This window comes from Bombina bombina, chromosome 1, assembly GCF_027579735.1.
Source record: "Bombina bombina isolate aBomBom1 chromosome 1, aBomBom1.pri, whole genome shotgun sequence".
In the NCBI taxonomy this organism is placed as follows: Eukaryota; Metazoa; Chordata; class Amphibia; order Anura; family Bombinatoridae; genus Bombina; species Bombina bombina.
The window spans coordinates 1510532343-1510559824 of NC_069499.1; the positions used below are offsets into that span (position 1 = coordinate 1510532343).

Sequence of the window (27482 nt, forward strand, 5' to 3'; positions counted from 1 at the left end):
TCATGATTCAGATACAGCATGTCATTTTAAACAACTTTCCAATTTACTTCCATTAAAAAAAATGTGCACAGTCTTTTATATTTACACTTTTTTTGAGTCACCAGCTCCTACTGAGCATGTGCAAGAACTCAAACTATACGTATATGCATTTTTTATTGGCTGATTGCTATCACATGGTACAGGGGGAGTGGAAATATACATAACTTTGAAATGTGTTAGAAAAGAATCTTCTACTCATTTGAAATTCAGAGTAAATGCTATTGTATTGTCTTGTTATCTTGCATTTGTTGATCATGCAAATCTGTAGTGTTTACTGGTCCTTTAAGCCAGAGCAAACAACAATACACATACTGGGTAGACCAAATGCAAGTGTCATAGTGCCCCTGTGGTGCAGAACCAGCAGTAATGGAACTAAACCACAAAAATTTAATCATGGAAAAAGTGTTCACACTCACAAGTAATAAACAATAAAAATCCAAACTTTTATTAAAACAGCATTTAAAAATACAAAAGCAAATGAAGGGGCAGGGGGGTGCTCCTGTGCAAATGGAGATGTGCTGCTGTGCCACTGATGATACTGCTTGTGAGCCAATCAGAAGCAGGTACACATGTCTGTGCTCCAAAAACTTGGCATATCCTCATCTGGAGCAGAATGGGGATGTTGCAGGAATGCATGATTGACTATGTGCTTAAACCTTTTGAAGGAGTTAAAGGGACACACTATCCATATACTAAATAATTTCAAACTGATGCAGAATATCTGTAAAAAGCTGACCAGAAAATATTACATGAACATGGCTATGTAAAATTGGAAGATCTTGTCCCCAAAATTTCCTCAGCTCAGCAGAGTAAGCAGAGTAAGTGCTCTAATCATGTGAGATTTAGTAAACTTCCTTAAATTGAGAGGGGAAATAAAATGACTGTGTCTGCACATGCCAGATGCTTGCTCCCTTGCAAGTCCCAAGATAAGCATCTTGATTGGCTACTGATGTGGCTACTGAGGACATTTTGAGATGGAATGCCTTCCTTTTTATCATAGAGGTGTTAATGTGATATTTTCTAGTTATCTTTTTACAGATATGCTGCATCACTTTCAAGTGATTCAACATTTGGTTAACATCCCTTTAAACAGAATAAAAGAAGGTTATACATTTATTTTTACATTGCAATGTCTGTTTAAGCAACACAGTAATGCAAAGATATGGATGAAAACAGGCATATGATATCATAATGTTTTAAGGCAGTCACCATTTTTGCCAACATTATAAGGGCATGGCTAGTAGCCAAGGGGTTGTTTGGTATTTAAAATGTGCAACATAGTAATGATAATTACACACCTTCCAGTTCCTGCTCCCTTAAAAGGCTAAGGAGAGGTGAGATAAATACATACCAGAGTGTACACTGGCAGTCATGTGACAGCAGCGTGTACACAAGACATGTGGCAGATGGTCACTGTCTCCCATTTAAATGCCAGGTAGCCCCTCTGGAAAGAACAGAAACAGTATCAATAAAATACATTTTACCATGTTTAAAATACATTAAATGGTTGTTCTATTTTTTACTACAATGTATATTTGCTAATACTGCCACTTATGTGCTATGGATCCATGCTGTTATACATATTTATTAATAATGCATATGCACAAAATCAAAAGAATTACAGAACAAAACATAAATGTTTAAATATAGAGGATAGTTTTTATGACACATTTATTATTAGCAAGCAACTCATATTTCCCTTTAACAAACACCTGCAGCAAAAACTGGGCGTGTACTTATCAGCTATTCAAAAAAAGGTGTGCCTTCACGAGCCAATCAGTTGAAAGTTATAGTTAACCTCTTGGCTGCTACGGAAGAGGACAACACGCAGCTGGAAGTGCAAGGGTCAAAAATCAACATTCAACAGTCATTTGTTAGCATGAATTAAAACGAGTCTTGAAACGCAAACTATAAGCAAGTAGGCGTCGCTTCAGGCAGGCTGGTCCTACCTCCTCCTTTCTGGGCAGGCCCCACGAATTGAACACCGAGGCAGGAATAGCCAGACAGTAAGGAGCGATTAGCTACGCCTGTCGCCGCTGGCTCCACTGTTTCTTGGTTGTCAGGCGGCCGTGGAAAGATAACCTGCGACTGGGCGGGCTGGGAGAGGCTGGGAAATGAGCCACGGAGAAGGTGAGTGGGTGACCTAGCTGTATAACGTGTATGAGGGGTGACATGTGTACAGACACCTCAGGGACTGGGTACTCTGGAGAATATTTATAAGAATGAGGGATGAGTCTACTACTAGATATCACTGCAGCTCTAGGGCAGGAGCCATGCATATAAAGAGCTGGCACTGCCATAGGGAAACTCTGATTTAAGTGCTGCTGTTTAAAACTCTCAGCTGCCCTAGCAAAATGGTGGCAAATATAGTCAGAATATTGTTGTGGCAGCTCACTTTCTTTCTGTAACCCAAGATCTGAGCTGTCATGGGATTCATGTTGTACTTAACCTCTTAGCTGCCCGAAGGGAGAGCAACGTATTAGGTTGCAATCTGAGCTGTCATGGGATACAAGTGTTGCTTAACCACCTTTCTGCCAGAAAAAGGCTTTAACAGGGATGCAGTTCTCTCTGGTAATCCATGGCTAAACGATTAAAAAGGTGGTTGAAGATTACAGTTCCTGCTAACTGTGCTTTAAAGAATAAGCAAAATCTAAAATGTCTTGTGGGGCAAAGAGCTCTTATACACCCCCAGTAAGAATGTATATGTGTGTGACCTTTATACACCTGATGATGCACTGCCTTTATTGTAGCCCTGTGTATAGTAGGTAGTAGCTATAGGTGAGAGATGTCTGGCTTATTTGTCAGGAGAGGAGGGAGTATCTAATGAAAGTTTTATTATATTCTGATGAGCTACATATATTCCTGTTACTAAAATGTTATCACTTCTAGGGACAAATTCAAATACTTAAAGGATATCAAGCCTTATTTGTCTACAAAATCTATATGAGGTCATTCATTTGAAAAGCTTTTCTAAATCTCTCCTTGAAATCTTGTTAAGTGTGTACTGTACATACGGTATCTCAAGGATATGCATGTTATTTCACTGAGACACTAGCAGACATACATCTGCCTCTCACTGATACAGTGACTGACTGTTGAAACACATATACCTCCCACAAACAGCCAAGGTACACACACATGTCAAAGACACAGTGACCTACACTAATCTTTCCCTAACATATTGGGTTTGAGACATATTTCTGTTGTTAATATAGTGACGTTATATTTGAGAGTCACAAACTGAGCTATCACAGCCACAAACTTGACACTGACAGACACTGTCCTTGGCAGATCAGCAGGCTCATCTATAGCATGTATCTATCGCTGGTTAACTGTCAAGCACAATTATTACTACACTGAAAAATCCATTAGTGCTTTTGTCTTTGAAACACAAGCAGACCGTTAATGGGTACTTGCCTATCACTGAAAGGCCCATTGCAGACACATATCTGTCAATAACCCACTGGTTATGACTGATTGTCAACAGATATATAAAGACCATGCCACTTGCGCAAGAATGGACAACGAGAGTATATACAATACCTGCCTTTTGCAGTTTCTTCTGAGATAGGGAATTAAAGATACATGCCTGTCATAAAGGACTAGTAAATATAAAAGATTTGCATATACGTATATTCTGTGATCTTTTGAGCTGGTGTCTCAAAAAGTATAAATATAAAAGACTGTGCACATTTGGTTGATGGAAGTAAATTGGAAAGTTGTTTAAAATTGCATGCTCTATCTGAATCATGAAAATATGTTTTTGACTTGTGTCTTTAAAGGAGCATCAATATATTAAAATGACTACATAATTGCCATAAACTTTGTCTAGTACTAAGCAATAGGAGCTCTGATATCCTGCTGTCAAATATTCAAGCCACTGTTTTAATTATTATTCTAAACCATGTTCTCACCTTAGGGCCGCCAAGGGTTCACGTGCACATGGTTTCCTGCCATAGCGGTATGTCGTGCACTTTATAAAGTTATTACTTCTTCAGTTATAACTATTTTAATGAGCAATATTGGAAAAGAAAGTAAATTGCTGTATTGGTTGTAATCAGATTTGAAATACATTACAGTGCCTTTCCGGTTCAATTTTCGTTTCCTTTATTTCAAAATGCCTTAGTTTGTTAGGCTACCTTCCCAACCAATCATTCAAGCTCAAATATAACCTGGCATATATATTTCTAATTCTACATACCTACATAATATTGTGTTCCCTCTTGTAGTTCAGGTTCATTTGCATATTTACAAGGCCCTAAATGGTTTTAATGTTTGTTAGGGCATGCTATTATTTTTACTTTTTCTTTCATATTATGTGTTTACCCCTGCAAAAAAGATTAAGCAACAGTGTAAAGGCAGTTCCAGAGCAGAAATGTGCTAATGGAACCTAGCTGAACACATCTTGTGAGCCAATGACAAGAGGCATATTGTGTAGCCACCAATCAGCAGCTAGCCCCGAGTACTACATTGCTGCTCCAGCTTTTCAACAAATGACACAAAGACAACAAAGTACATTTTATCATAGATGTAAATTGAAAATTCTCTTACAATTACATGCTCTGTTTGACTCATAAATGTATAAAAGAACATTAACCATTTGATGACTGGGTCACTTTGTCTACATCGGAACATCGTCTATAGACATGATGTGACAGGTCATATCTGTATAAGTATGTGTTCTTCTGTGTAGTAGGTAACTGTGACAGGTTTTATGAATGAGAAGGGTGTGTTGTGTGAAGGAATGTTTTAACCAATGTCGACTAAACATAAGGGTGGAGTTTGTACAGACACATTTTCAGGCTACCAATCAGATTGTGAGGGGGCATTTAAATCCCCACAGGTGAATTAACTACATTAAGTCTATGAATAATGCACATCAGCCAAAACGCGTCAGACTGGCCTGTTTGTGACTAAACAGCTTTTTTTAAATACTTGTTACTGCACGCTGGCACTAAGTTTTTATCATTGACCAATAAAGTGCGGAGTTTTACCGTAAGCGGCATTCTTGTTTGTTTGACTGGGTCACTTTGTCTACATCGGAACAACAGTCCGATGTAAACAAATTGAAATCCCGCGATAGTGCATGCAATCGCGAGATTTCAATGATGGGATCGGGTCAAGGGGCGTCCCTATGATGCTAGGCAGCGATCGCATCTAGGAAGTACCGTTGGCTTTAGGAGAGCCAAACGGCTGGGACGTTCTATTCCGTCTTAACGGCACTAAAGCCCGGCACGGTTAGGACGGAATAGAACGCCATAACGGCGTTAAATGGTTAAACACTTATGCACTGCCATCTAATTATGGGTGCCACCATATTATAACCTAGGTTACACTGCAGGTATCTGAAGGAGAGTTATTCCACATGTGCAAACTCATCGGCACTGGAATGATGTGAAAGGAAGATTTCAACAAGGAAACAGACATGATTAGAGGGAGGTCATGCATAACCTCAATGCTATGCTTATAATTTGTATTTAGTGTTTCTTGTCTCTCTGGCTAAACACAATGGGACTTTTTCAAAGTTAAAGGAACAGTCTAATCAAAATTAAACTTTCATGATTCAGATAGAGAATGTAATTTTAAACAACTTTCCAATTTACTTATATCATCAATTTGCTTTGTTCTCTTGGTATTCTTTGTTGAAAGCTAAACCTAGGTAGGTTTCTATGCTAATTTATAAACCCTTGAAGGCCACCTCTTATCTCAGTGCATTTTTTCACAGCTAGATAGCGCTAGTTCATGTGTTCCATATAGATAACATTGTGCTCACCCCCATGGAGTTACTTAGGAGTCAGCACTGATTGACTAAAATGCAAGTCTGTCAAAAGAACTGAAAAAGGGGGTGGTCTGCAGAGGCTTAACTACAAGGTAATCACAGAGGTAAAAACGATATTAATATAACCGTGTTGGTTACGCAAAACTGGGGATTGGACAATAAAGGGATTATCTATCTTTTTAAACAATAACAATTCTAGAGTAGGCTGACCCTTTTAACATATTTATTATCTTTTTTTAACTACGTGGTATACAGTGTATGAATATTGCTTCATCTTGTTACATTTAAATAGTATATTCATGTAGATTATTTTCCGGTTATAAAGATGACAACAGCAGGTATCTACAAATGTTCCTACAGACTTTAAAGGGACACACAACCCTATTTTTGTTTTCCATGATTCAGACAGAGCATGCAATTTTAAGCAACTTTCTAATTTACTCCTATTATGAAATGTTCTTCATTCTTTTGCTATCTTTATTTGAAAAAGCAGGAATGTAAGCATAGGATCCGGCCCATTTTTGGTTCAGCACCTGCTGATTTGTGGTTTCAATATCGGGTTAAGCTACACTTTTAATTTTATTGTCTATTTTCATACATATTAAAATTGTTTGATTTTAAAGAGAAGTTAGTTATTTTATATGCAATATTTTTATCAATAATGACCTGTTGTAATACACTGATGCTCTTATTTGTTGGAGCTTATTATTTTTATTATTAGTTTTATTGGCTGTGTACTTCTCAACAGCTGCAGTGTGTTATTGGCTGTCTACTTGTTAGCGGTTGCAGCTTGTCATTGGCTCCGTACTGCTCACAGCTGCAGTGTGTCATTGGCTGTGTACTTGTTAGCGGTTGCAGCTTGTCATTGGCTCCGTACTGCTCACAGCTGCAGTGTGTCATTGGCTGTGTACTTGTTAGCGGTTGCAGCTTGTCATTGGCTCCGTACTGCTCACAGCTGCAGTGTGTCATTGGCTGTGTACTTGTTAGCGGTTGCAGCTTGTCATTGGCTCCGTACTGCTCACAGCTGCAGTGTGTCATTGGCTGTGTACTTGTTAGCGGTTGCAGCTTGTCATTGGCTCCGTACTGCTCACAGCTGCAGTGTGTTATTGGCTGTGTACTTGTTAGCGGTTGCAGCTAGTCATTGGCTCCGTACTGCTCACAGCTGCAGTGTGTTATTGGCTGTGTACTTGTTAGCGGTTGCAGCTAGTCATTGGCTCCGTACTGCTCACAGCTGCAGTGTGTTATTGGCTGTGTACTTGTTAGCGGTTGCAGCTTGTCATTGGCTCCGTACTGCTCACAGCTGCAGTGTGTCATTGGCTGTGTACTTGTTAGCGGTTGCAGCTTGTCATTGGCTCCGTACTGCTCACAGCTGCAGTGTGTTATTGGCTGTGTACTTGTTAGCGGTTGCAGCTAGTCATTGGCTCCGTACTGCTCACAGCTGCAGTGTGTTATTGGCTTTGTACTGCTCACAGCTGCAGTGTGTTATTGGCTGTCTACTTGTTAGCGGTTGCAGCTAGTCATTGGCTCCGTACTGCTCACAGCTGCAGTGTGTTATTGGATGTGTACTTGTTAGCGGTTGCAGCTTGTCATTGGCTCCGTACTGCTCACAGATGCAGTGTGTCATTGGCTGTGTACTTGTTAGCGGTTGCAGCTTGTCATTGGCTCCGTACTGCTCACAGCTGCAGTGTGTTATTGGCTGTGTACTTGTTAGCGGTTGCAGCTAGTCATTGGCTCCGTACTGCTCACAGCTGCAGTGTGTTATTGGCTGTGTACTTGTTAGCGGTTGCAGCTAGTCATTGGCTCCGTACTGCTCACAGCTGCAGTGTGTTATTGGCTGTGTACTTGTTAGCGGTTGCAGCTAGTCATTGGCTCCGTACTGCTCACAGCTGCAGTGTGTTATTGGCTGTGTACTTGTTAGCGGTTGCAGCTTGTCATTGGCTCCGTACTGCTCACAGCTGCAGTGTGTTATTGGCTATGTACTGCTCACAGCTGCAGTGTGTTATTGGCTGTGTACTTGTTAGCGGTTGGAATGTGTTATTGGCTTTGTACTGCTCACAGCTGCAGCTTGTCATTGGCTGCGTACTGATTAGTGGCTGCGGTGTGTCATTGGCTGGGTACTGCTCCCAGCTGCAGTATGTTATTGACCTTGTACTGCTCAGCAGCTTAAAGTGTCTGAACATCAGGGGAAATGCTGGCTGAGCACCATGGGAAATGTGGTTCCAAAACCTCTGATATTTTTATCAATAGTTACCTGTTGTAATACACTGATGCTCTTATTTGTTGGAGCTTATTATTTTTATTATTTGTTTTATTGGCTGTGTACTTCTCAACAGCTGCAGCGTGCCATTGGCTGTGTACTTGTTAGCGGTTGCAGCTTGTCATTGGCTCCGTACTGCTCACAGCTGCAGTGTGTTATTGGCTTTGTACTGCTCACAGCTGCAGTGTGTTATTGGATGTGTACTTGTTAGCGGTTGCAGCTTGTCATTGGCTCCGTACTGCTCACAGCTGCAGTGTGTTATTGGCTTTGTACTGCTCACAGCTGCAGCTTGTCATTGGCTGCGTGCTGATTAGTGGCTGCGGTGTGTCATTGGCTGCGTACTGCTCCCAGCTGCAGTGTGTTATTGGCTGCGTACTGCTCAGCAGCTTAAAGTGTCTGAACATCATGGGAAATGCTGGCTGAGCATCATGGAAAATGTGGTTCCTCTGGAGTGCCAAGGTCGAGCACCCTTGGTTTAGCAGCTAGTGCTACTCAGTGGCTGCATACTGTTTAGCAGCTGCAGTGTGTAATTGGCTGTGTACTGGTTAGCGGCTGCAGTGTGTTATTCGCTGTGCACTGGTTAGCGGCTGCAGTGTGTTATTGGCTGTGCACTGGTTAGCGGCTGCAGTGTGTTATTGGCTGTGTACTGGTTAGCGGCTGCAGTGTGTTATATTGGCTGTGTACTGGTTAGCGGCTGCAGTGTGTTATATTGGCTGTGTACTGGTTAGCGGCTGCAGTGTGTTATTGGCTGTGTACTGGTTAGCGGCTGCAGTGTGTTATTGGCTGTGTACTCGTTAGCGGCTGCAGTGTGTTATTGGCTGTGTACTGCTTAGCGGCTGCAATGTGTTGCAGCATCAAAACAGGACTTTAGGTGTAAAAGACATTGCTAGCAAAATACATTAGTTCACTAATATTCTCCAAATGATAAGAGCAATTTATTTTTGCATTACTATGTTCCTTTTAAGAACTGTATTGAAAAGATCATGATACTAAATTAAATGTTTTAAAATAATTTAAAGCAGTCTACATTTACTTTGTTTTGCAGTCAAGGTACATACCCTTTAAAGGTCTCTTGTTCTTGTTTACCTTATCCCATTTGATGTAGTCAGTAATGAACAGATATAAATAAACTAATGCACTTATCACTCTTTCAAGTGTTGCACAGTCAGGAATCTAGATCCTTCAGCATTCGCTCACTCCTGCCTCTCTGGGGAGAGTGGGAAAATGATAGGAGAAGCAGGTAACATACGCCATGAAAGCAGATTGTAACATTTTATTTCTACTACTCATAATTAAACATTTTATGAGGAATTGCATTTTAATGTCACAATCAGATTCTCAACTGGTGTAAACTCTGCTATTCTCAGACCTTTATTCACTAAACTCTGTTAACTGTCAGACTGTAAAACTACATCTCTCTGTGTGCTGTAGAAATCATTATCATTGCTTCCCTGCGGGACTTTGTAGAAAACATTTTCTTCTTCAAATCTATTTCTTTCCCAGGATGAAATACAGATATATTCAGCTTGTTTTTACTTCTGCCCAAGGTTAGGTTACATCGCATCTGTTTAGCTAAAAATGTAAAATACTTACCAGGGGCAGACAGGCTGACATGGTTTATCATTAATTAAAGGACCAGTCAACACAGTAGATTTGCATAATCAACAAAATGCAAGATAACAAGACAATGCAATACCACTCAGTCTGAACTTCAAATGAGTAGTAGATTTTTTTTTTTTTTCTTACAATTTTAAAATGTATGTCTTTTCTTCTGTTATGTGTGATCAGTCCACGGGTCATCATTACTTCTGGGATATAACTCCTCCCCAACAGGAAATGCAAGAGGATTCACCCAGCAGAGCCGATACAGCTCCTCCCCTCTACGTCAGTCCCAGTCATTCTCTTGCACCCAACGACTAGATAGGATGTGTGAGAGGACTATGGTGATTATACTTAGTTTTTATGACTTCAATCAAAAGTTTGTTATTTTACAATAGCACCGGAGTGTGTTATTACTTCTCTGGCAGAGTTTGAAGAAGAATCTACCAGAGTTTTTTTTACTATGATTTTAACCGGAGTAGTTAAGATCATATTGCTGTTCTCGGCCATCTGAGGGAGGTAAAGGCTTCAGATCAGGGGACAGCGGGCAGATGAATCTGCATTGAGGTATGTAGCAGTTTTTATTTTCTGAATGGAATTGATGAGAAAATCCTGCTATACCGTTATAATGACATGTATGTATACACTTCAGTATTCTGGGAATGGTATTTCACCGGAACTACTCTGTTAAAGGTCATTAATCCTTTTAATAAATATTATCATGTTAAACGTTTTTGCTGGAATGTAGAATCGTTTACATTGCTGAGGTACTGAGTGAATATATGTTTGGGCATTATTTTCCACTTGGCAGTTGTCTGCTTTAAATTGTGACAGTTTCGTTTCTCCTCACTGCTGTGTGTGAGAGGGAGGGGCCGTTTTTGGCGCTCTTTTGCTACGCATCAAAAATTTCCAGTCAGCTACTATTATATTTCTTGCATGATCCGGTTCACTGACAGATCTCAGGGGTCTTCAAACTTCTTTGAAGGGAGGTACATTCTCTCAGCAGAGCTGTGAGAATTTTATATTGACTGTGAATAAAAACGTTACTCTATAATTTTTTATGTCAAATTTAGTTATTGTTATTTACTAATGGGAACAAACCTTTGCTAAAAGTTGTGTTATTTTAAAGTCGATGCTTTAACTGTTTTTCAGTTCATTATCTCAACTGTCATTTAATCGTTTAAGTACCTCTTTGAGGCACAGTACGTTTTTGCTAAAAAAGATTATAACCAGGTTGCAAGTTATTGCTAGTGTGTTAAACATGTCTGACTCAGAGGAATATATCTGTGTCATTTGTTCCAATGCCAAGGTGGAGCCCAATAGAAATTTATGTACTAACTGTATTGATGCTACTTTAAATAAAAGTCAATCTGTACAATGTGAACAAATTTCACCAAACTGCGAGGGGAGAGTTATGCCGACTAACTCGCCTCACGCGGCAGTACCTGCATCTCCCGCCCGGGAGGTGCGTGATATTATGGCGCCTAATACATCTGGGCGGCCATTACAGATAACATTACATGATATGGCTACTGTTATGACTGAAGTTTTGTCTAAATTACCAGAACTAAGAGGCAAGCGTGATCACTCTGGGGTGAGAACAGAGTGCGCTGACAATACTAGGGCCATGTCTGATACTGCGTCACAGCTTGCAGAGCATGAGGACGGAGAGCTTCATTCTGTGGGTGACGGTTCTGATCCAAACAGATTGGATTCAGATATTTCAAATTTTAAATTTAAATTGGAGAACCTCCGTGTATTACTAGGGGAGGTCTTAGCGGCTCTCAATGATTGTAACACCGTTGCAATACCAGAGAAACTGTGTAGGTTGGATAAATACTTTGCGGTACCGGCGAGTACTGACGTTTTTCCTATACCTAAGAGATTAACTGAAATTGTTACTAAGGAGTGGGATAGACCCGGTGTGCCGTTCTCACCCCCTCCAATATTTAGAAAGATGTTTCCAATAGACGCCACCACTCGGGACTTATGGCAAACGGTCCCTAAGGTGGAGGGAGCAGTTTCTACTTTAGCTAAGCGTACCACTATCCCGGTGGAGGATAGCTGTGCTTTTTCAGATCCAATGGATAAAAAATTAGAGGGTTACCTTAAGAAAATGTTTGTTCAACAAGGTTTTATATTGCAACCCCTTGCATGTATCGCGCCGATTACGGCTGCGGCAGCATTTTGGATTGAGTCTCTGGAAGAGAACCTTAGTTCATCTACGCTTGACGATATTATGGACAGGCTTAGAGTCCTTAAACTAGCTAATTCATTCATTTCGGAGGCCGTAGTACATTTAACCAAACTTACGGCTAAGAACTCTGGATTCGCCATACAGGCACGTAGAGCACTGTGGCTAAAATCCTGGTCAGCTGATGTTACTTCTAAGTCCAAATTACTTAATATACCTTTCAAGGGGCAGTCTTTATTTGGGCCCGGTTTGAAAGAAATTATCGCTGACATTACAGGAGGTAAGGGCCACGCCCTACCTCAAGACAAAGCCAAAGCTAAGGCTAGACAGTCTAATTTTCGTCCCTTTCGGAATTTCAAGACAGGAGCAGCGTCAACCTCCACTGCACCAAAACAGGAAGGAGCTGTTGCTCGTTACAGGCAAGGCTGGAAACCTAACCAGTCCTGGAATAAGGGCAAACAGGCCAGGAAACCTGCTGCTGCCCCAAAGACAGCATGAATCGAGAGCCCCCGATCCGGGACCGGATCTAGTGGGGGGCAGACTTTCTCTCTTCGCCCAGGCCTGGGCAAGAGATGTTCAGGATCCCTGGGCGCTGGAGATCATATCTCAGGGATACCTTCTAGACTTCAAATTATCTCCACCAAAAGGGAGATTTCATCTGTCAAGGTTGTCAACAAACCAGATAAAGAAAGAAGCGTTTCTACGCTGTGTACAAGATCTGTTATTAATGGGAGTGATCCATCCAGTTCCACGGTCGGAACAAGGACAAGGGTTCTACTCAAACCTGTTTGTGGTTCCCAAAAAAGAGGGAACTTTCAGGCCAATCTTGGATTTAAAGATTCTAAACAAATTCCTAAGAGTTCCATCGTTCAAAATGGAAACTATTCGGTCAATCTTACCTATGATCCAAAGGGGTCAGTACATGACCACAGTGGATTTAAAAGATGCTTACCTTCACATACCGATTCACAAAGATCATCAACGGTATCTACGGTTTGCCTTCCTAGACAGGCACTACCAGTTTGTAGCTCTTCCATTCGGATTGGCTACGGCCCCAAGAATCTTCACAAAGGTTCTGGGTGCCCTTCTAGCGGTACTAAGACCGCGAGGGATTTCGGTAGCTCCGTACCTAGACGACATTCTAATACAAGCTTCAAGCTTTCAAACTGCCAAGTCTCATACAGAGTTAGTTCTGGCATTTCTAAGGTCGCATGGATGGAAAGTGAACGAAAAGAAGAGTTCTCTTTTTCCTCTCACAAGAGTTCCATTCTTGGGGACTCTTATAGATTCTGTAGAAATGAAGATTTACCTGACAGAAGACAGGTTAACAAAGCTTCAAGATGCATGCCGTGTCCTTCATTCCATTCAACACCCGTCAGTAGCTCAATGCATGGAGGTGATCGGCTTAATGGTAGCGGCAATGGACATAGTACCTTTTGCACGCCTACACCTCAGACCGCTGCAATTGTGCATGCTAAGTCAGTGGAATGGGGATTACTCAGATTTGTCCCCTACCCTGAATCTGAATCAAGAGACCAGAAATTCTCTTCTATGGTGGCTTTATCGGCCACACCTGTCCAGGGGAATGCCATTCAGCAGGCCAGACTGGACAATCGTAACAACAGACGCCAGCCTGCTAGGTTGGGGCGCTGTCTGGAATTCTCTGAAGACTCAGGGATTATGGAATCAGGAGGAGAGTCTCCTTCCAATAAACATTCTGGAATTGAGGGCAGTTCTCAATGCCCTTCTGGCTTGGCCCCAATTAACAACTCAGGGGTTCATCAGGTTTCAGTCGGACAATATCACGACTGTAGCTTACATCAACCATCAGGGAGGGACAAGAAGCTCCCTAGCAATGATGGAAGTATCAAAAATAATTCGCTGGGCAGAGTCTCACTCTTGCCATCTGTCAGCAATCCACATCCCGGGAGTGGAGAACTGGGAGGCGGATTTCTTGAGTCGCCAGACTTTTCATCCGGGAGAGTGGGAACTTCATCCGGAGATCTTTGCCCAAATACTTCGACGTTGGGGCAAACCAGAGATAGATCTCATGGCGTCTCGCCAGAACGCCAAACTTCCTCACTACGGGTCCAGATCCAGGGATCCGGGAGCGGTTCTGATAGATGCTTTGACAGCACCTTGGAACTTCGGGATGGCTTATGTGTTTCCACCCTTCCCGCTGCTTCCTCGATTGATTGCGAAAATCAAACAGGAGAGAGCATCAGTGATTCTAATAGCGCCTGCATGGCCACGCAGGACTTGGTATGCAGATCTAGTGGACATGTCATCCTGTCCACCTTGGTCTCTACCTCTAAGACAGGACCTTCTGATACAGGGTCCATTCAAACATCAAAATCTAACTTCTCTGAAACTGACTGCTTGGAAATTGAACGCTTGATTTTATCAAAGCGTGGTTTTTCTGAGTCGGTTATTGATACCCTGATCCAGGCTAGGAAGTCTGTTACCAGAAAGATTTACCATAAAATATGGCGCAAATACCTATACTGGTGCGAATCCAAACGTTATTCCTGGAGTAAGGTTAGGATTCCTAGGATATTGTCTTTTCTACAAGAAGGTTTAGAAAAGGGTTTATCGGCTAGTTCTTTAAAGGGACAGATTTCAGCTCTGTCCATCTTGTTACACAGGCGTCTGTCAGAAAATCCAGACGTCCAGGCCTTTTGTCAGGCTTTAGCTAGGATCAAGCCTGTGTTTAAAGCCGTTGCTCCGCCATGGAGTTTAAACTTAGTTCTTAACGTTTTACAAGGTGTTCCATTTGAACCCCTTCATTCCATTGATATAAAATTGTTATCTTGGAAAGTTCTGTTTTTAATGGCTATTTCCTCGGCTCGAAGAGTCTCTGAGTTATCAGCATTACATTGTGATTCTCCTTATCTGATTTTTCACTCAGATAAGGTAGTTCTGCGTACTAAACCTGGGTTCTTACCTAAGGTAGTTACTAACAGGAATATCAATCAAGAGATTGTCGTTCCATCCTTGTGTCCAAATCCTTCTTCAAAGAAGGAACGTCTTCTACACAATCTGGATGTAGTTCGTGCCCTCAAGTTCTACTTACAGGCAACTAAAGATTTTCGCCAAACTTCTTCCCTGTTTGTCGTTTATTCTGGACAGAGGAGAGGTCAAAAAGCTTCTACTACCTCTCTCTCGTTTTGGCTTCGTAGCATAATACGTTTAGCCTATGAGACTGCTGGACAGCAGCCTCCTGAAAGAATTACAGCTCACTCCACTAGAGCTGTGGCTTCCACTTGGGCCTTTAAGAATGAGGCCTCTGTTGAACAGATTTGCAAGGCTGCAACTTGGTCTTCGCTTCATACTTTTTCCAAATTTTACAAATTTGACACTTTTGCTTCTTCGGAGGCTATTTTTGGGAGAAAGGTTCTTCAGGCAGTGGTTCCTTCTGTATAATGAGCCTGCCTATCCCTCCCGTCATCCGTGTACTTTTGCTTTGGTATTGGTATCCCAGAAGTAATGATGACCCGTGGACTGATCACACATAACAGAAGAAAACATAATTTATGCTTACCTGATAAATTCCTTTCTTCTGTTGTGTGATCAGTCCACGGCCCGCCCTGTTTTTAAGGCAGGTAGATATCTTTTAAATTATACTCCAGTCACCACTTCACCCTTGGTTACTCCTTTCTCGTTGATTCTTGGTCGAATGACTGGGACTGACGTAGAGGGGAGGAGCTGTATCGGCTCTGCTGGGTGAATCCTCTTGCATTTCCTGTTGGGGAGGAGTTATATCCCAGAAGTAATGATGACCCGTGGACTGATCACACAACAGAAGAAAGGAATTTATCAGGTAAGCATAAATTATGTTTTTCCACTCCCCCTGTACCATGTGACAGCCATTAGCCAATCATAAATGCATACACGTACCATGTGACAGCCAACAGCCATTCACAAATGCATACACACTTATTCTTGCACATGCTCAGTAGGAGCTGGTGACTCAAAAAGTTTAAATATAAAAAGACTGTGCACGTTTAGTTAATGGAAGTAAATTGGAAAGTTGTTTAAAATAGCATGCTCTGGGAAAGTTGTTTAAAATGGCATGCTTTGGTTTCCGGGGGGAGGAGACTGGATGCTGGACATGCTGTGAGCACGCTCTCCCTAAACTCCCATACTAGCCACTGGCGGTAAAACTCGCGCTGAGCCCTTGTCCTGGGCGGCTACTCATCCAAGACTCGCAACCAGGGAAGCGCTCAGACACAGCAGCGTGTCAAATCCGATCACGTGACACTCTTCACGTAGTAAACACACCCACTTTCTTGCTAGACGTCCTGATGACGTATGTACGTTCGCTCATCTGCTCCGGTGCGAAGGAAAAAGGAGCGCTCCATCCACGCCCACCAAAGTAACACTGCAACAACAAAAGTCCAGCGCACCCGGCAGCAATGAGACTCAACAAGTTGATATGCCTTGATATATACCTTTAATTCTGTTAGATGTTGATCACAGGGCTAGACAAAGCCAAATATGCCTGATGGCCAGACAGTCCAACACGCTAAAAGTAAGACAGCATATGACAGGCAGCAGTTAGGGAAAAGAAATAATGGTCAGACGCGTTTCCTTATGTTGTTACATAGCAATCCTCAGTGACCATGGTCACTGAGGATTGCTATGTAACAACATAAGGAAACGCGTCTGACCATTATTTCTTTTCCCTAACTGCTGCCTGTCATATGCTGTCTTACTTTTAGCGTGTTGGACTGTCTGGCCATCAGGCATATTTGGCTTTGTCTAGCCCTGTGATCAACATCTAACAGAATTAAAGGTATATATCAAGGCATATCAACTTGTTGAGTCTCATTGCTGCCGGGTGCGCTGGACTTTTGTTGTTGCAGTAGTACTCATCCAAGACACCTGGATCCCGGTTACATGGTGGTGTAACTACAGCACACCGCACTTTTACTTGGCCCTGCTTTGACTTTATTGCATCCCTTTGTGGGCATAAAACAGGTACGGGCTGATCTCCCCCACCCCTCCCACCGGTGCTGCGTGAGGAGGTGGACGGGTCACCGTCAGAAGAACTGCCTGCCTACAAGCCCAGATTCTACACACGGACTAAGAGTTATTTTCCAGCCAACAACTCTGCCCGAATAACTAAGTCGCATACCCCGCACCATCCCAATCTCACCAAGCCTCCTGGACACAGGGGGAGAAGAGCCCGGTTACCTCTCTCCATTCTGCAGCCGGACGATGCAGGCGGAAAGACGGGGCGCCGACTGGTGACGTCAACTGATCGATGCCGCGCTGACTGGTGACACAACGCGGTAGTAACCGCCGAGCTGTGGACCTCTGCACACCGATGCTGCTTGCGGAGGCTCGGCGACCACCAGAGGCAAGAATCGGCTAGCCACCTGGGGACGGTAAGATTTGTTGGGAGCTCGGCTCCATCGTAGGTAAATTGGCAAGTATAGAGCTGGAACGCCGGTCTGTTATAATAAAGGAAAAAAAAGAGACAATAAAAACCGCTATAACCATTGCATTGAACTGCACAGCCTAAGGTTCTCTTTAAGATCCACACTGCCTAGCAATTTATTGCTCCAGTATTCGTTAAACCAACCTATTGTTTCATCTGAGAAAAAGGAAAAGCTAAGTTAAAGGGGACCAATAAGACAGTGTTTTTTCCTCTTCCTCATTAACACAAGGTTGAAAGGAATATAAAGTGGTTCATGGCTAAGGAAGGAAAGTGAAGGGGAAGGGAAGGAGGAAAAGGAACAAAAGCAAGAGAAGGAAGAGGGGAAGGAAAATCCACGTTAGTTGCCTGTGGGGACTTGTGCTTTAACATCTTTACCCATTTAAAGGGAGGTTATTTGGACTAACAATAATCTGCATGGTCTCAAGCTAACTGCCTGTGCCACTAACTCCCTAACTAACTCCCTCATATGCTCTTTCCCCTTGCTGCTATCTCCTCTACACTGCTTTAACAAAGACTTGAGTTATCAGAGGAACACTTTCAAGGCCCAAACTTATGCGCTGTTGCTTCTATTTTCAGGAGATTATTTTCTGCAAAACACAGCTCTAATGAACTCAATACACGAACCCTAAATCTTTCTCAAACTCCTTGTAAATTTGTTTCTGGGGTTTTGTATTTGTTGCTAAATGTTGCTTTTTTTGTGCCACTAACAACTTTTTTTTCCCCTTAGGGGTATCAGTTGTGTTAATATATAGAGTCCATTTTTTTTTTTTTTTTCTTTTGCTGAATTTATATATCAAAACCCAAGATATATTTAGTTTTACAGGTGATGGATAGCTGATACCAATTAGGGTTGCCTTTTGCTATATTCAGAAATTGTGCTTAGAAGGTGGATGATTTGATGCTATCTGCTGTTTTTTGTTGCTTTGCTCAAATTTCTACAGGGGTATCAGATAAATCAACCCATAGAATCCATTCTTTGTTAAATTCATACATCAAACTTAAGGTATATTCAGTTTTATGGGTACTAGATAAATGATACCATCTAAGGTTGCTCTAAGGTATATCTAGCATACAAGTACTCTGAAAGTTATTCTGAATATATTGTAACATAGCATAGGTTGACCAAAAGCAGAAAAGGTAGGGTAGAAATGTAAAGACATAAGTTTTCATATGGTTGTAATTAGCAAAGTGTATTTTTTCTGTTTATCTTTGTTCACAGCAAAGGTTGCTGTAAATTGGTAACTATAAGGAAACTTAATATACAAAACATAAACTCTGCCTAAATTTTTTATAAGGAGGGGGGAACCGAAGGAGGGAAACCCATAATTAGCTGTGGCCTATTGCTTGCTGTGTGTTGTCAATCATCCTCATTTTTTGACTCGTCAAATAACCTTGTGCATGCTAATATAAGACACTAATTTAGTTCTTTCTACACTGTCAATTAATCTGTTTTTGTGTGTGGTCTTTAAAACACTGCAGTGTTCAACCTCTTTAAAAAGGTACTAGAGAAGTATATTATATCAGCTAACTTGTTCTCGCAGTAGTAACTGAGAGTAGGGGTCCTTCTTTCCTTCACATTAAAGATACTGCTTAGCTTTGGGCTTAAGGGGCTTGTGAAATTTAACATTACATATATCATACTCAATATACTTGTAACCCAGCCACTGCTCGGTGGAAGAGTCCGAATTAATCACTTCATTTAACTAATTCACCCTCACCTCCACACAGGTCATAAACCTTCCCTTTTCTTTCATGTTAACAAGAGTCCATGAGCTAGTGACGTATGGGATATACATTCCTACCAGGAGGGGCAAAGTTTCCCAAACCTTAAAATGCCTATAAATACACCCCTCACCACACCCACAAATCAGTTTTACAAACTTTGCCTCCAAGGGAGGTGGTGAAGTAAGTTTGTGCTAGATTCTACGTTGATATGCGCTCCGCAGCAAGTTGGAGCCCGGTTTTCCTCTCAGCGTGCAGTGAATGTCAGAGGGATGTGAAGAGAGTATTGCCTATTGAATACAGTGATCTCCTTCTACGGGGTCTATTTCATAAGGTTCTCTGTTATCGGTCGTAGAGATTCATCTCTTACCTCCCTTTTCAGATCGACGATATACTCTTATATTTACCATTACCTCTACTGATTCTCGTTTCAGTACTGGTTTGGCTTTCTACAAACATGTAGATGAGTGTCCTGGGGTAAGTAAGTCTTATTTTCTGTGACACTCTAAGCTATGGTTGGGCACTTTATTTATAAAGTTCTAAATATATGTATTCAAACATTTATTTGCCTTGACTCAGAATGTTCAACTTTCCTTATTTTCAGACAGTCAGTTTCATATTTGGGATTATGCATTGAATTATCATATTTTTCTTACCTCAAAAATTTGACTTTTTTCCCTGTGGGCTGTTAGGCTCGCGGGGGCTGAAAATGCTTCATTTTATTGCGTCATTCTTGGCGCGGACTTTTTTGGCGCAAAAATTCTTTTGAAGAGTTTCTGAATTATCTGCTCTTTCTTGTGAGTCTCCTTTTCTGATTTTTCATCAGGATAAGGCGGTGTTGCGAACTTCTTTTGAATTTTTACCTAAGGTTGTGAATTCCAACAACATTAGTAGAGAAATCGTGGTTCCTTCATTATGTCATAATCCTAAGAATTCTAAGGAAAAATCGTTACATTCTTTGGATGTTGTTAGAGCTTTGAAATATTATGTTGAAGCTACTAAATCTTTCCGAAAGACTTCTAGTCTATTTGTCATCTTTTCTGGTTCTAGAAAAGGCCAGAAAGCTTCTGCCATTTCTTTGGCATCCTGGTTGAAATCTTTAATTCATCTTGCCTATGTTAAATCGGGTAAGACTCCGCCTCAGAGGATTACAGCTCATTCTACTAGGTCAGTTTCTACTTCCTGGGCGTTTAGGAATGAAGCTTCAGTTGATCAGATTTGCAAAGCAGCGACTTGGTCCTCTTTGCATACTTTTACTAAATTCTACCATTTTGATGTATTCTCTTCTTCTGAAGCAGTTTTTGGTAGAAAGGTACTTCAGGCAGTGGTTTCGGTTTGAATCTTCTGCTTATGTTTTTCTTTAAACTTTATTTTGGGTGTGGATTATTTTCAGCAGGAATTGGCTGTCTTTATTTTATCCCTCCCTCTCTAGTGACTCTTGTGTGGAAAGATCCACATCTTGGGTATTCATTATCCCATACGTCACTAGCTCATGGACTCTTGTTAATTACATGAAAGAAAACATAATTTATGTAAGAACTTACCTGATAAATTCATTTCTTTCATATTAACAAGAGTCCATGAGGCCCACCCTTTTTTGTGGTGGTTATGATTTTTTTGTATAAAGCACAATTATTCCAATTCCTTATTTTATATGCTTCGCACTTTTTTTCTTATCACCCCACTTCTTGGCTATTCGTTAAACTGATTTGTGGGTGTGGTGAGGGGTGTATTTATAGGCATTTTAAGGTTTGGGAAACTTTGCCCCTCCTGGTAGGAATGTATATCCCATACGTCACTAGCTCATGGACTCTTGTTAATATGAAAGAAATGAATTTATCAGGTAAGTTCTTACATAAATTATGTTTTGTTTTTTTTTTTCCCCTGCACTCACGCACTTTATCCCTCAATACCAATCCACTTGCACACTCTAACCGGCCGATACCCATATTATCACACTTCACCCCTTGATATCACCATATTAACACAACACACCTATCCTTCCACCTTATCTCACAAGACACTAACACAGGTTCCCACGTAATTACCTAACCTCACCACTTCCCCTTCCCTCACGGCTGCTATCTGTCCTATGGACAGATTTTTGAACACTTCCCCCAAGACTCTCTCTCCAAGCATGGCAGGCAGATATAAAGACAAAAAATCAAAAGGAGTCCCAGAAAATGCAACAGATAACACTACACCAATTAATAATCCTGCTAATGAGACCTTAAATATTCAAAATTTGGTCTCTAATATCTCTGAAGCATTGACTCCCAAATTTGAATCTTTGAGGACTGAAATAAAACAGGACATTGCCCAATTGTCTCAGGAAATCAGGCAATTCTCAAATAGAATACAAGAAGCAGAGTAGAGGATCTCAGATCTTGAGGATCTCACTAATACACATAGTTCCAGGTTAGAGGAAACAAATACTATGATTCAAAAATTACAGATGAAAATTGAGGATCTTGAAAACAGATCCCGTAGAAATAATATTAGGATTATAGGTGTACCTGAGGGTAAAGATTTTGAAGATCTTACTTTGTTTATCACTAAAACTCTAGCCCAACTACTGGAAATGCCCAACACTCAGATAATAATAGAAAGAGCCCACAGGCTAGGCCCACCCCCGACAGATAATACAATAAAGAACAGACCCAGACCAGTAATTGCTCGCTTCTTGAATTATCTTGATAAAATCAATATTCTTCAACAATTTAAAAAGAAATAACCAATTAATATAGGAGGTGCTAAAATACTTCTATTTCAAGATTTTTCAGCTGAGACAGCTGCAAGAAGAAGAGAACTGGCACCAATATGTACAAAATTAATACAAAAAGGTTTTAAAGCGACACTGCTGTACCCATCTAAACTTAAAATAACAATCAGAGACAAAGTGTATCTCTATGAAAATGCGCGAGAAGCCGAAAAGTTTCTCTCTGATTTAGACCCAATAGTGTAAACTGGCAGTAGGCAACTACAAGTAAATAAATCATAAAATATTTGGTTTACTTAAGTCCTTATAGGTAGTAATGGATTTTTTTAAAGTAAGACAGGCTCCAAAAAAGGAATATCATAGGGCCAAGGAATCAGCAGGGAAGGCTTCCCTGCTGTTTTGTGAATTGAGATATATCTGTGTTTTTTTTTTTTTTTTTTTTTCTCCTCTCTCTCTCTGTCTTCTTCTCTTCCTCCCTTCCCCCCCTCCGCCCTCCTCTCTGGCTTTCATATACTCTTAAATAGATGGCTAAGAAGTTAGACAAATTTATAATAGTATCATGGAACATAGGTGGCATCTCAACTCCTATTAAAAGGAAGGCAATTTTCTCGCACTTGAGGAAAATGCAGGCAGATCTTGCATTTCTGTAAGAAACACATTTAAATATAGAAGAGATTAAAAAAATGAAAAGCTCCTGGGTAAAAGAAGTTGTAGCCTCTCCTAGTCTTGGGAGAAAAAGGGGGGTAGCCATCTTGATTGGTAAGAGACTAGAATTTGAAATAATTCATTCTGAAAGAGACCCAGAGGGGAGATATGTAATGTTGAAAATTAAAATTCATGGCAGTAGACTTCCGTTGGGGGCGGTGCAGTATAGTTTACCTGCACGCAGGTGTGGTGAGAGGACGCCTTCTACCGGTTCCCCGCTCTCTGCCACGTACCTGGGTAATCCACTCCAGGTTGAGAAGGTGGCGTTCCGCAGAGTTTGTTTCCTGCTGAGGGCTGGAAGTCCGTTGAAGCCGAATTGGCTGCGACTGCGGGGCAGTCCGAATTTTTAAAAAATCCCTTTCATTAGGGACATCACAGAAAGATCCGCAGGCTGGTGCCGATAATAAGCAAAGGAAGAGCTTGTGCTGGGCAGTCAAGACACCTACCCCCCTGGATGGGGTTCGCCTTTTCTGATGCCGCGGTGTTGGGAGTTGGAGCGCATTAAGTGGCCAGTGCCGGTTATGATAAGCCTCACTGGGGTTGGATACTTTCCAAGATGCCAGCCGGTAAGCTAGGAGTTAAGAAGGGAGAGAAAAACCTTGTGTTGCACCTGTTGGGTCAGTGTACGCCCCTTGCTCCTGGCTGTGTAGCAGGTAAGAGCTGCAGCTGTGAAAGACTTATCGCTAGATTTGGCACCACTTGAGAACTGTGTATCTTTATACCTAATGTGCTGGAAACTGCTATTATTTATTATTTGAGCCAAGGCTGTTTGGAAAAGTCCTATATACCAGGCTCCCGGCTCCGCTAAGCCTTGTGTATTATCTTGCTGTGGTTAGAGTCACTTGTGCAGGAAAGGGTACAGGAGCAGATTAAGAGAATTCCACGTTGTACAGGAGTGGTGAGAAGGCCAGTATCCTTGTTTTGCACATAATATTTGCCTGCAGTTATACGGGGGTACTCTTACCTTGGTCTGGGTCTTCTGTAAACTCCTTCTCTCCTGGAAAGTTCTACCGTAACACACAGCTGTACGGTTAAGGAGGTTTGGAATAAAATTACCCTTTAACCAGCTGGATACATATTAAATTTTGGAGAATTCAGGTGTAGGGGAGGAGGTGAGGGCACCTGAAAGAGGCCGCAAAGGTTAGCATTGTGTCTGCATTGGAGTTCGTTAAAAGCAAGCGCATTGTCTCCCATACGCTAACTGTCACTTTGCAAGGAGTCCTTCCACTTTACTGGACCGGTGGTCTTAGACTATGATTTGGATCCCTATTTGTTTTTTGGGAATTTGACGATGGTGTGTAAGTAGGAAAGGAAAAAGGGAGAAAGAGGAGAGAGAAGGAGGGGGAAAGAAGAAAAAGGACTAAAAGGAATGCAAAAGTCAAAAGGAAGGCTAAAGGCTAGCTAAATTCATTCCAATAAGTCTAACATTGCCACTAAAGACGTTTTTGGTTTGATATGGACAGTATTAATTGAGGTATTAACTGTATGTCATTTGTGCCCTACAGGTATATTTTGAGTAAGTTTAATTCCTTGTTTAAAAATATTTCTGTTTAAAGGGGGTTGTATTGGCCAATAATGACCTTATTGGGTGACTTAATTACATGTATATACAGGTTGAAAAGTAGTTGAAGCTTTAATATTGGTTGGTAACTGAGTTCAGGTAAAAGACAGCTTTAGAGAGTGCTTTGGGCATCAGGCTGTAATATCACTTTGTTTGCTGTGCTTAATAATTTCACTTTTTTTTTTTTTTTTTTTTTTCTCACTTAAGTAGTGCTGGTTGTGATACCGGATTTTCACGCTTTGTCATTTCAATTTGGTTTTTCTTGGTTTTTTTTCTCCCACTCTTTTAAAACATTTAAGGTTTCTCGGCAGGACCTTCGTGTCCCCTAATTACACCCTTTTTTTTTTTTTTGTCTTCTCTTTTTCCCTAAAATACTTTCACTAGAATAATATTAATTCACTGTATTATAGACACATGGAAAAATTTGTGACACAAGGTAAGGTTAATTCACCAAGAATGCCTGTTAAAAAGGATAAAAAAGCTAAACTGACAGATGTTGGTATAGAAAATATGCCTGATAATATTCCTACCGAAACTCATACCCTGGTTGCCCAACTTGCTGATATTTTTACCCCCCAATTTGAGAGCATTAAAGAGTTGGGGACTATCTCCGCCGACTTGAGTCTATTATCTGTTGAGGTGAGACAATTTGCCTCCCGAATGCAGGAGGCAGAGGACAGAATTTCTACACTAGAAGACAGAGTCCATATACAAGAGGAGACTATCTCCAGTCAAGATACCAAAATTAATGCATTACAATTACGCCTTGAGGATCTAGAGGATCGCTCAAGGCGTAATAACATTCGTATTGTAGGCCTGCCCGAGTCCCCCGAATTTGAGGATCTCATGCAATTTACAACTGTTACATTGCCCAAAGCGTTAGGGTTCCCCCCTCAGCAAATACCGCTATCCATAGAAAGAGCCCATAGGGTGGGCCCAAGAAATTCCCCTGGAAATGGTAGGGCAAAAGATAGAATGGTTATTTTTAAACTCTTAAAGTTCCAGGATAAAGTGGAAATTTTCAAAATGTATAGGAAAAGGGCTCCGTTTATGATAGGGAATAATAAGATTTTATTGTTCCAGGATTTCTCCTCTGAGACAGCGGCGAGGAGGAAGCTGATGTCCCCGTTCTGCTCCCAACTTATTAAGGCAGGACTACGTGCCTGGATGATTTATCCGGCCAAGATTATAGTAGAGGACGGGGACAGTAGACTGACCTTCACGGAGGTCTCAGAGGTGAAGAATTTTATTCATGCAAAACAGTCCTAGGGGCCCAATTATTGGGTTTTCTCTTGTTAAGTGTATCCAGTCCACGGATCATCCATTACTTATGGGATATTAACTCCTCCCCAACAGGAAGTGCAAGAGGATTCACCCAGCAGAGCTGCTATATAGCTCCTCCCCTAACTGCCATTACCAGTCATTCTCTTGCACCCAACGAATAGATAGGATGTGTGAGAGGACTGTGGTGATTATACTTAGTTTCATACCTTCAATCAAAAGTTTGTTATTTTATAATAGCACCGGAGTGTGTTATTCCTTCTCTGGTAGAATTTGAAGAAGAATCTACCTGAGTTTTTCTATGATTTTAGCCGGAGTAGTTAAGATCATATTGCTGTTTCTCGGCCATCTGAGGAGAGGTAAACTTCAGATCAGGGGACAGCGGGCAGATTAATCTGCAAAGAGGTATGTAGCAGCTTATTATTTTCTGACAATGGAATTGATGAGAAAATTCTGCCATACCGATATAATGTAAACTCAGCCTTAAATGCAGTAGCAGCAACTGGTATCAGGCTGTCATGTATGTATATTTTACACTTCAGTATTCTGGGGAATGGCACTTCACTGGAATTATACTGTATGCATAAAACTTTAGCCTAATTTGCAGGGACTAGCAACAGGCTTTTTAATAACACTCAATTTATTAATGTTAAACGTTTTTTGCTGGCATGTAAAATCGTTTAATTTTCTGAGGTACTGGGTGAAAAAATGTTTTGGGCACTATTTTTTTCCACTTGGCAGTCGTTTTATTTAATTTATGACAGTTTACTGATCTCTCTCACTGTTAGCTATCAGGGTTAGTTATCCTTTGCTAATGGGAGCAATCCTTTGCTAAAATTGTGTTTTTTACAAAGATTTGATGCTATAACTTTTCAGTTTATTAATTTTCAACTGTCATAACTTTTTCTGTGCTTCTTATAGGCACAGTACGTTTTCATATTATAGTAAATTACTTGAAAAGTATTTCCAAGTTGCTAGTTTATTTGCTAGTGTGTTAAACATGTCTGATTCAGAGGAAGATATCTGTGCTATATGTGCTAAAGCCAAAGTGGAGCCCAATAGAAATTTATGTACTAACTGTATTGATGCTACTTTAAATAAAAGTCAATCTGTACAAATTGAACATATTTCACCAAACAACGAGGGGAGAGTTATGCCGACTAACTCGCCTCACGTGTCAGTACCTGCATCTCCCGCTCGGGAGGTGCGTGATATTGTAGCGCCAAGTACATCTGGGCGGCCATTACAAATCACATTACAGGATATGGCTACTGTTATGACTGAAGTTTTGGCTAAATTACCAGAACTAAGAGGTAAGCGTGATCACTCTGGGGTGAGAACAGAGTGCGCTGATAATATTAGGGCCATGTCAGACACTGCGTCACAATTTGCAGAACATGAGGACGGAGAGCTTCATTCTGCGGGTGACGGTTCTGATCCAAACAAACTGGATTCAGATATTTCAAATTTTAAATTTAAGCTGGAAAACCTCCGTGTATTACTAGGGGAGGTGTTAGCGGCTCTGAATGATTGTAACACAGTTGCAATACCAGAGAAAATGTGTAGGTTGGATAAATATTTTGCGATACCGGCGAGTACTGACGTTTTTCCTATACCTAAGAGACTTACTGAAATTGTTACTAAGGAGTGGGATAGACCCGGTGTGCCTTTCTCACCCCCTCCGATATTTAGAAAGATGTTTCCAATAGACGCCACCACACGGGACTTATGGCAAACGGTCCCTAAGGTGGAGGGAGCAGTTTCTACTTTAGCTAAGCGTACCACTATCCCGGTGGAGGATAGCTGTGCCTTTTCAGATCCAATGGATAAAAAGTTAGAGGGTTACCTTAAGAAAATGTTTGTTCAACAAGGTTTTATATTGCAACCTCTTGCATGCATTGCGCCTGTCACGGCTGCAGCAGCATTTTGGTTTGAGTCTCTGGAAGAGACACTTGAATCAGCTCCATTAGATGAGATTACACACAAGCTTAAAGCCCTTAAGTTAGCTAACTCATTTATTTCAGATGCCGTAGTACATTTAACTAAACTTACGGCTAAGAATTCCGGATTCGCCATTCAGGCACGCAGAGCACTGTGGCTAAAATCCTGGTCAGCTGACGTTACTTCTAAATCTAAATTGCTTAATATACCTTTCAAAGGGCAGACCTTATTCGGGCCCGGGT

The 27482-nt window shown here is 41.2% G+C and overlaps 1 protein-coding gene across 1 annotated transcript in view; it reads left to right on the top strand.

The window, feature by feature from the left end:
• The first annotated feature begins 1858 nt into the window (after positions 1–1858).
• The window catches only part of TEX2 (testis expressed 2), a 487045-nt gene continuing 461421 nt past the window's right edge, over positions 1859–27482 (top strand). Inside the window, exon 1 of the mRNA XM_053708096.1 lies at positions 1859–2169. The gene's annotated coding sequence lies outside the window, so the exon portion shown is untranslated. The remainder of the gene's footprint in view (positions 2170–27482) is intronic.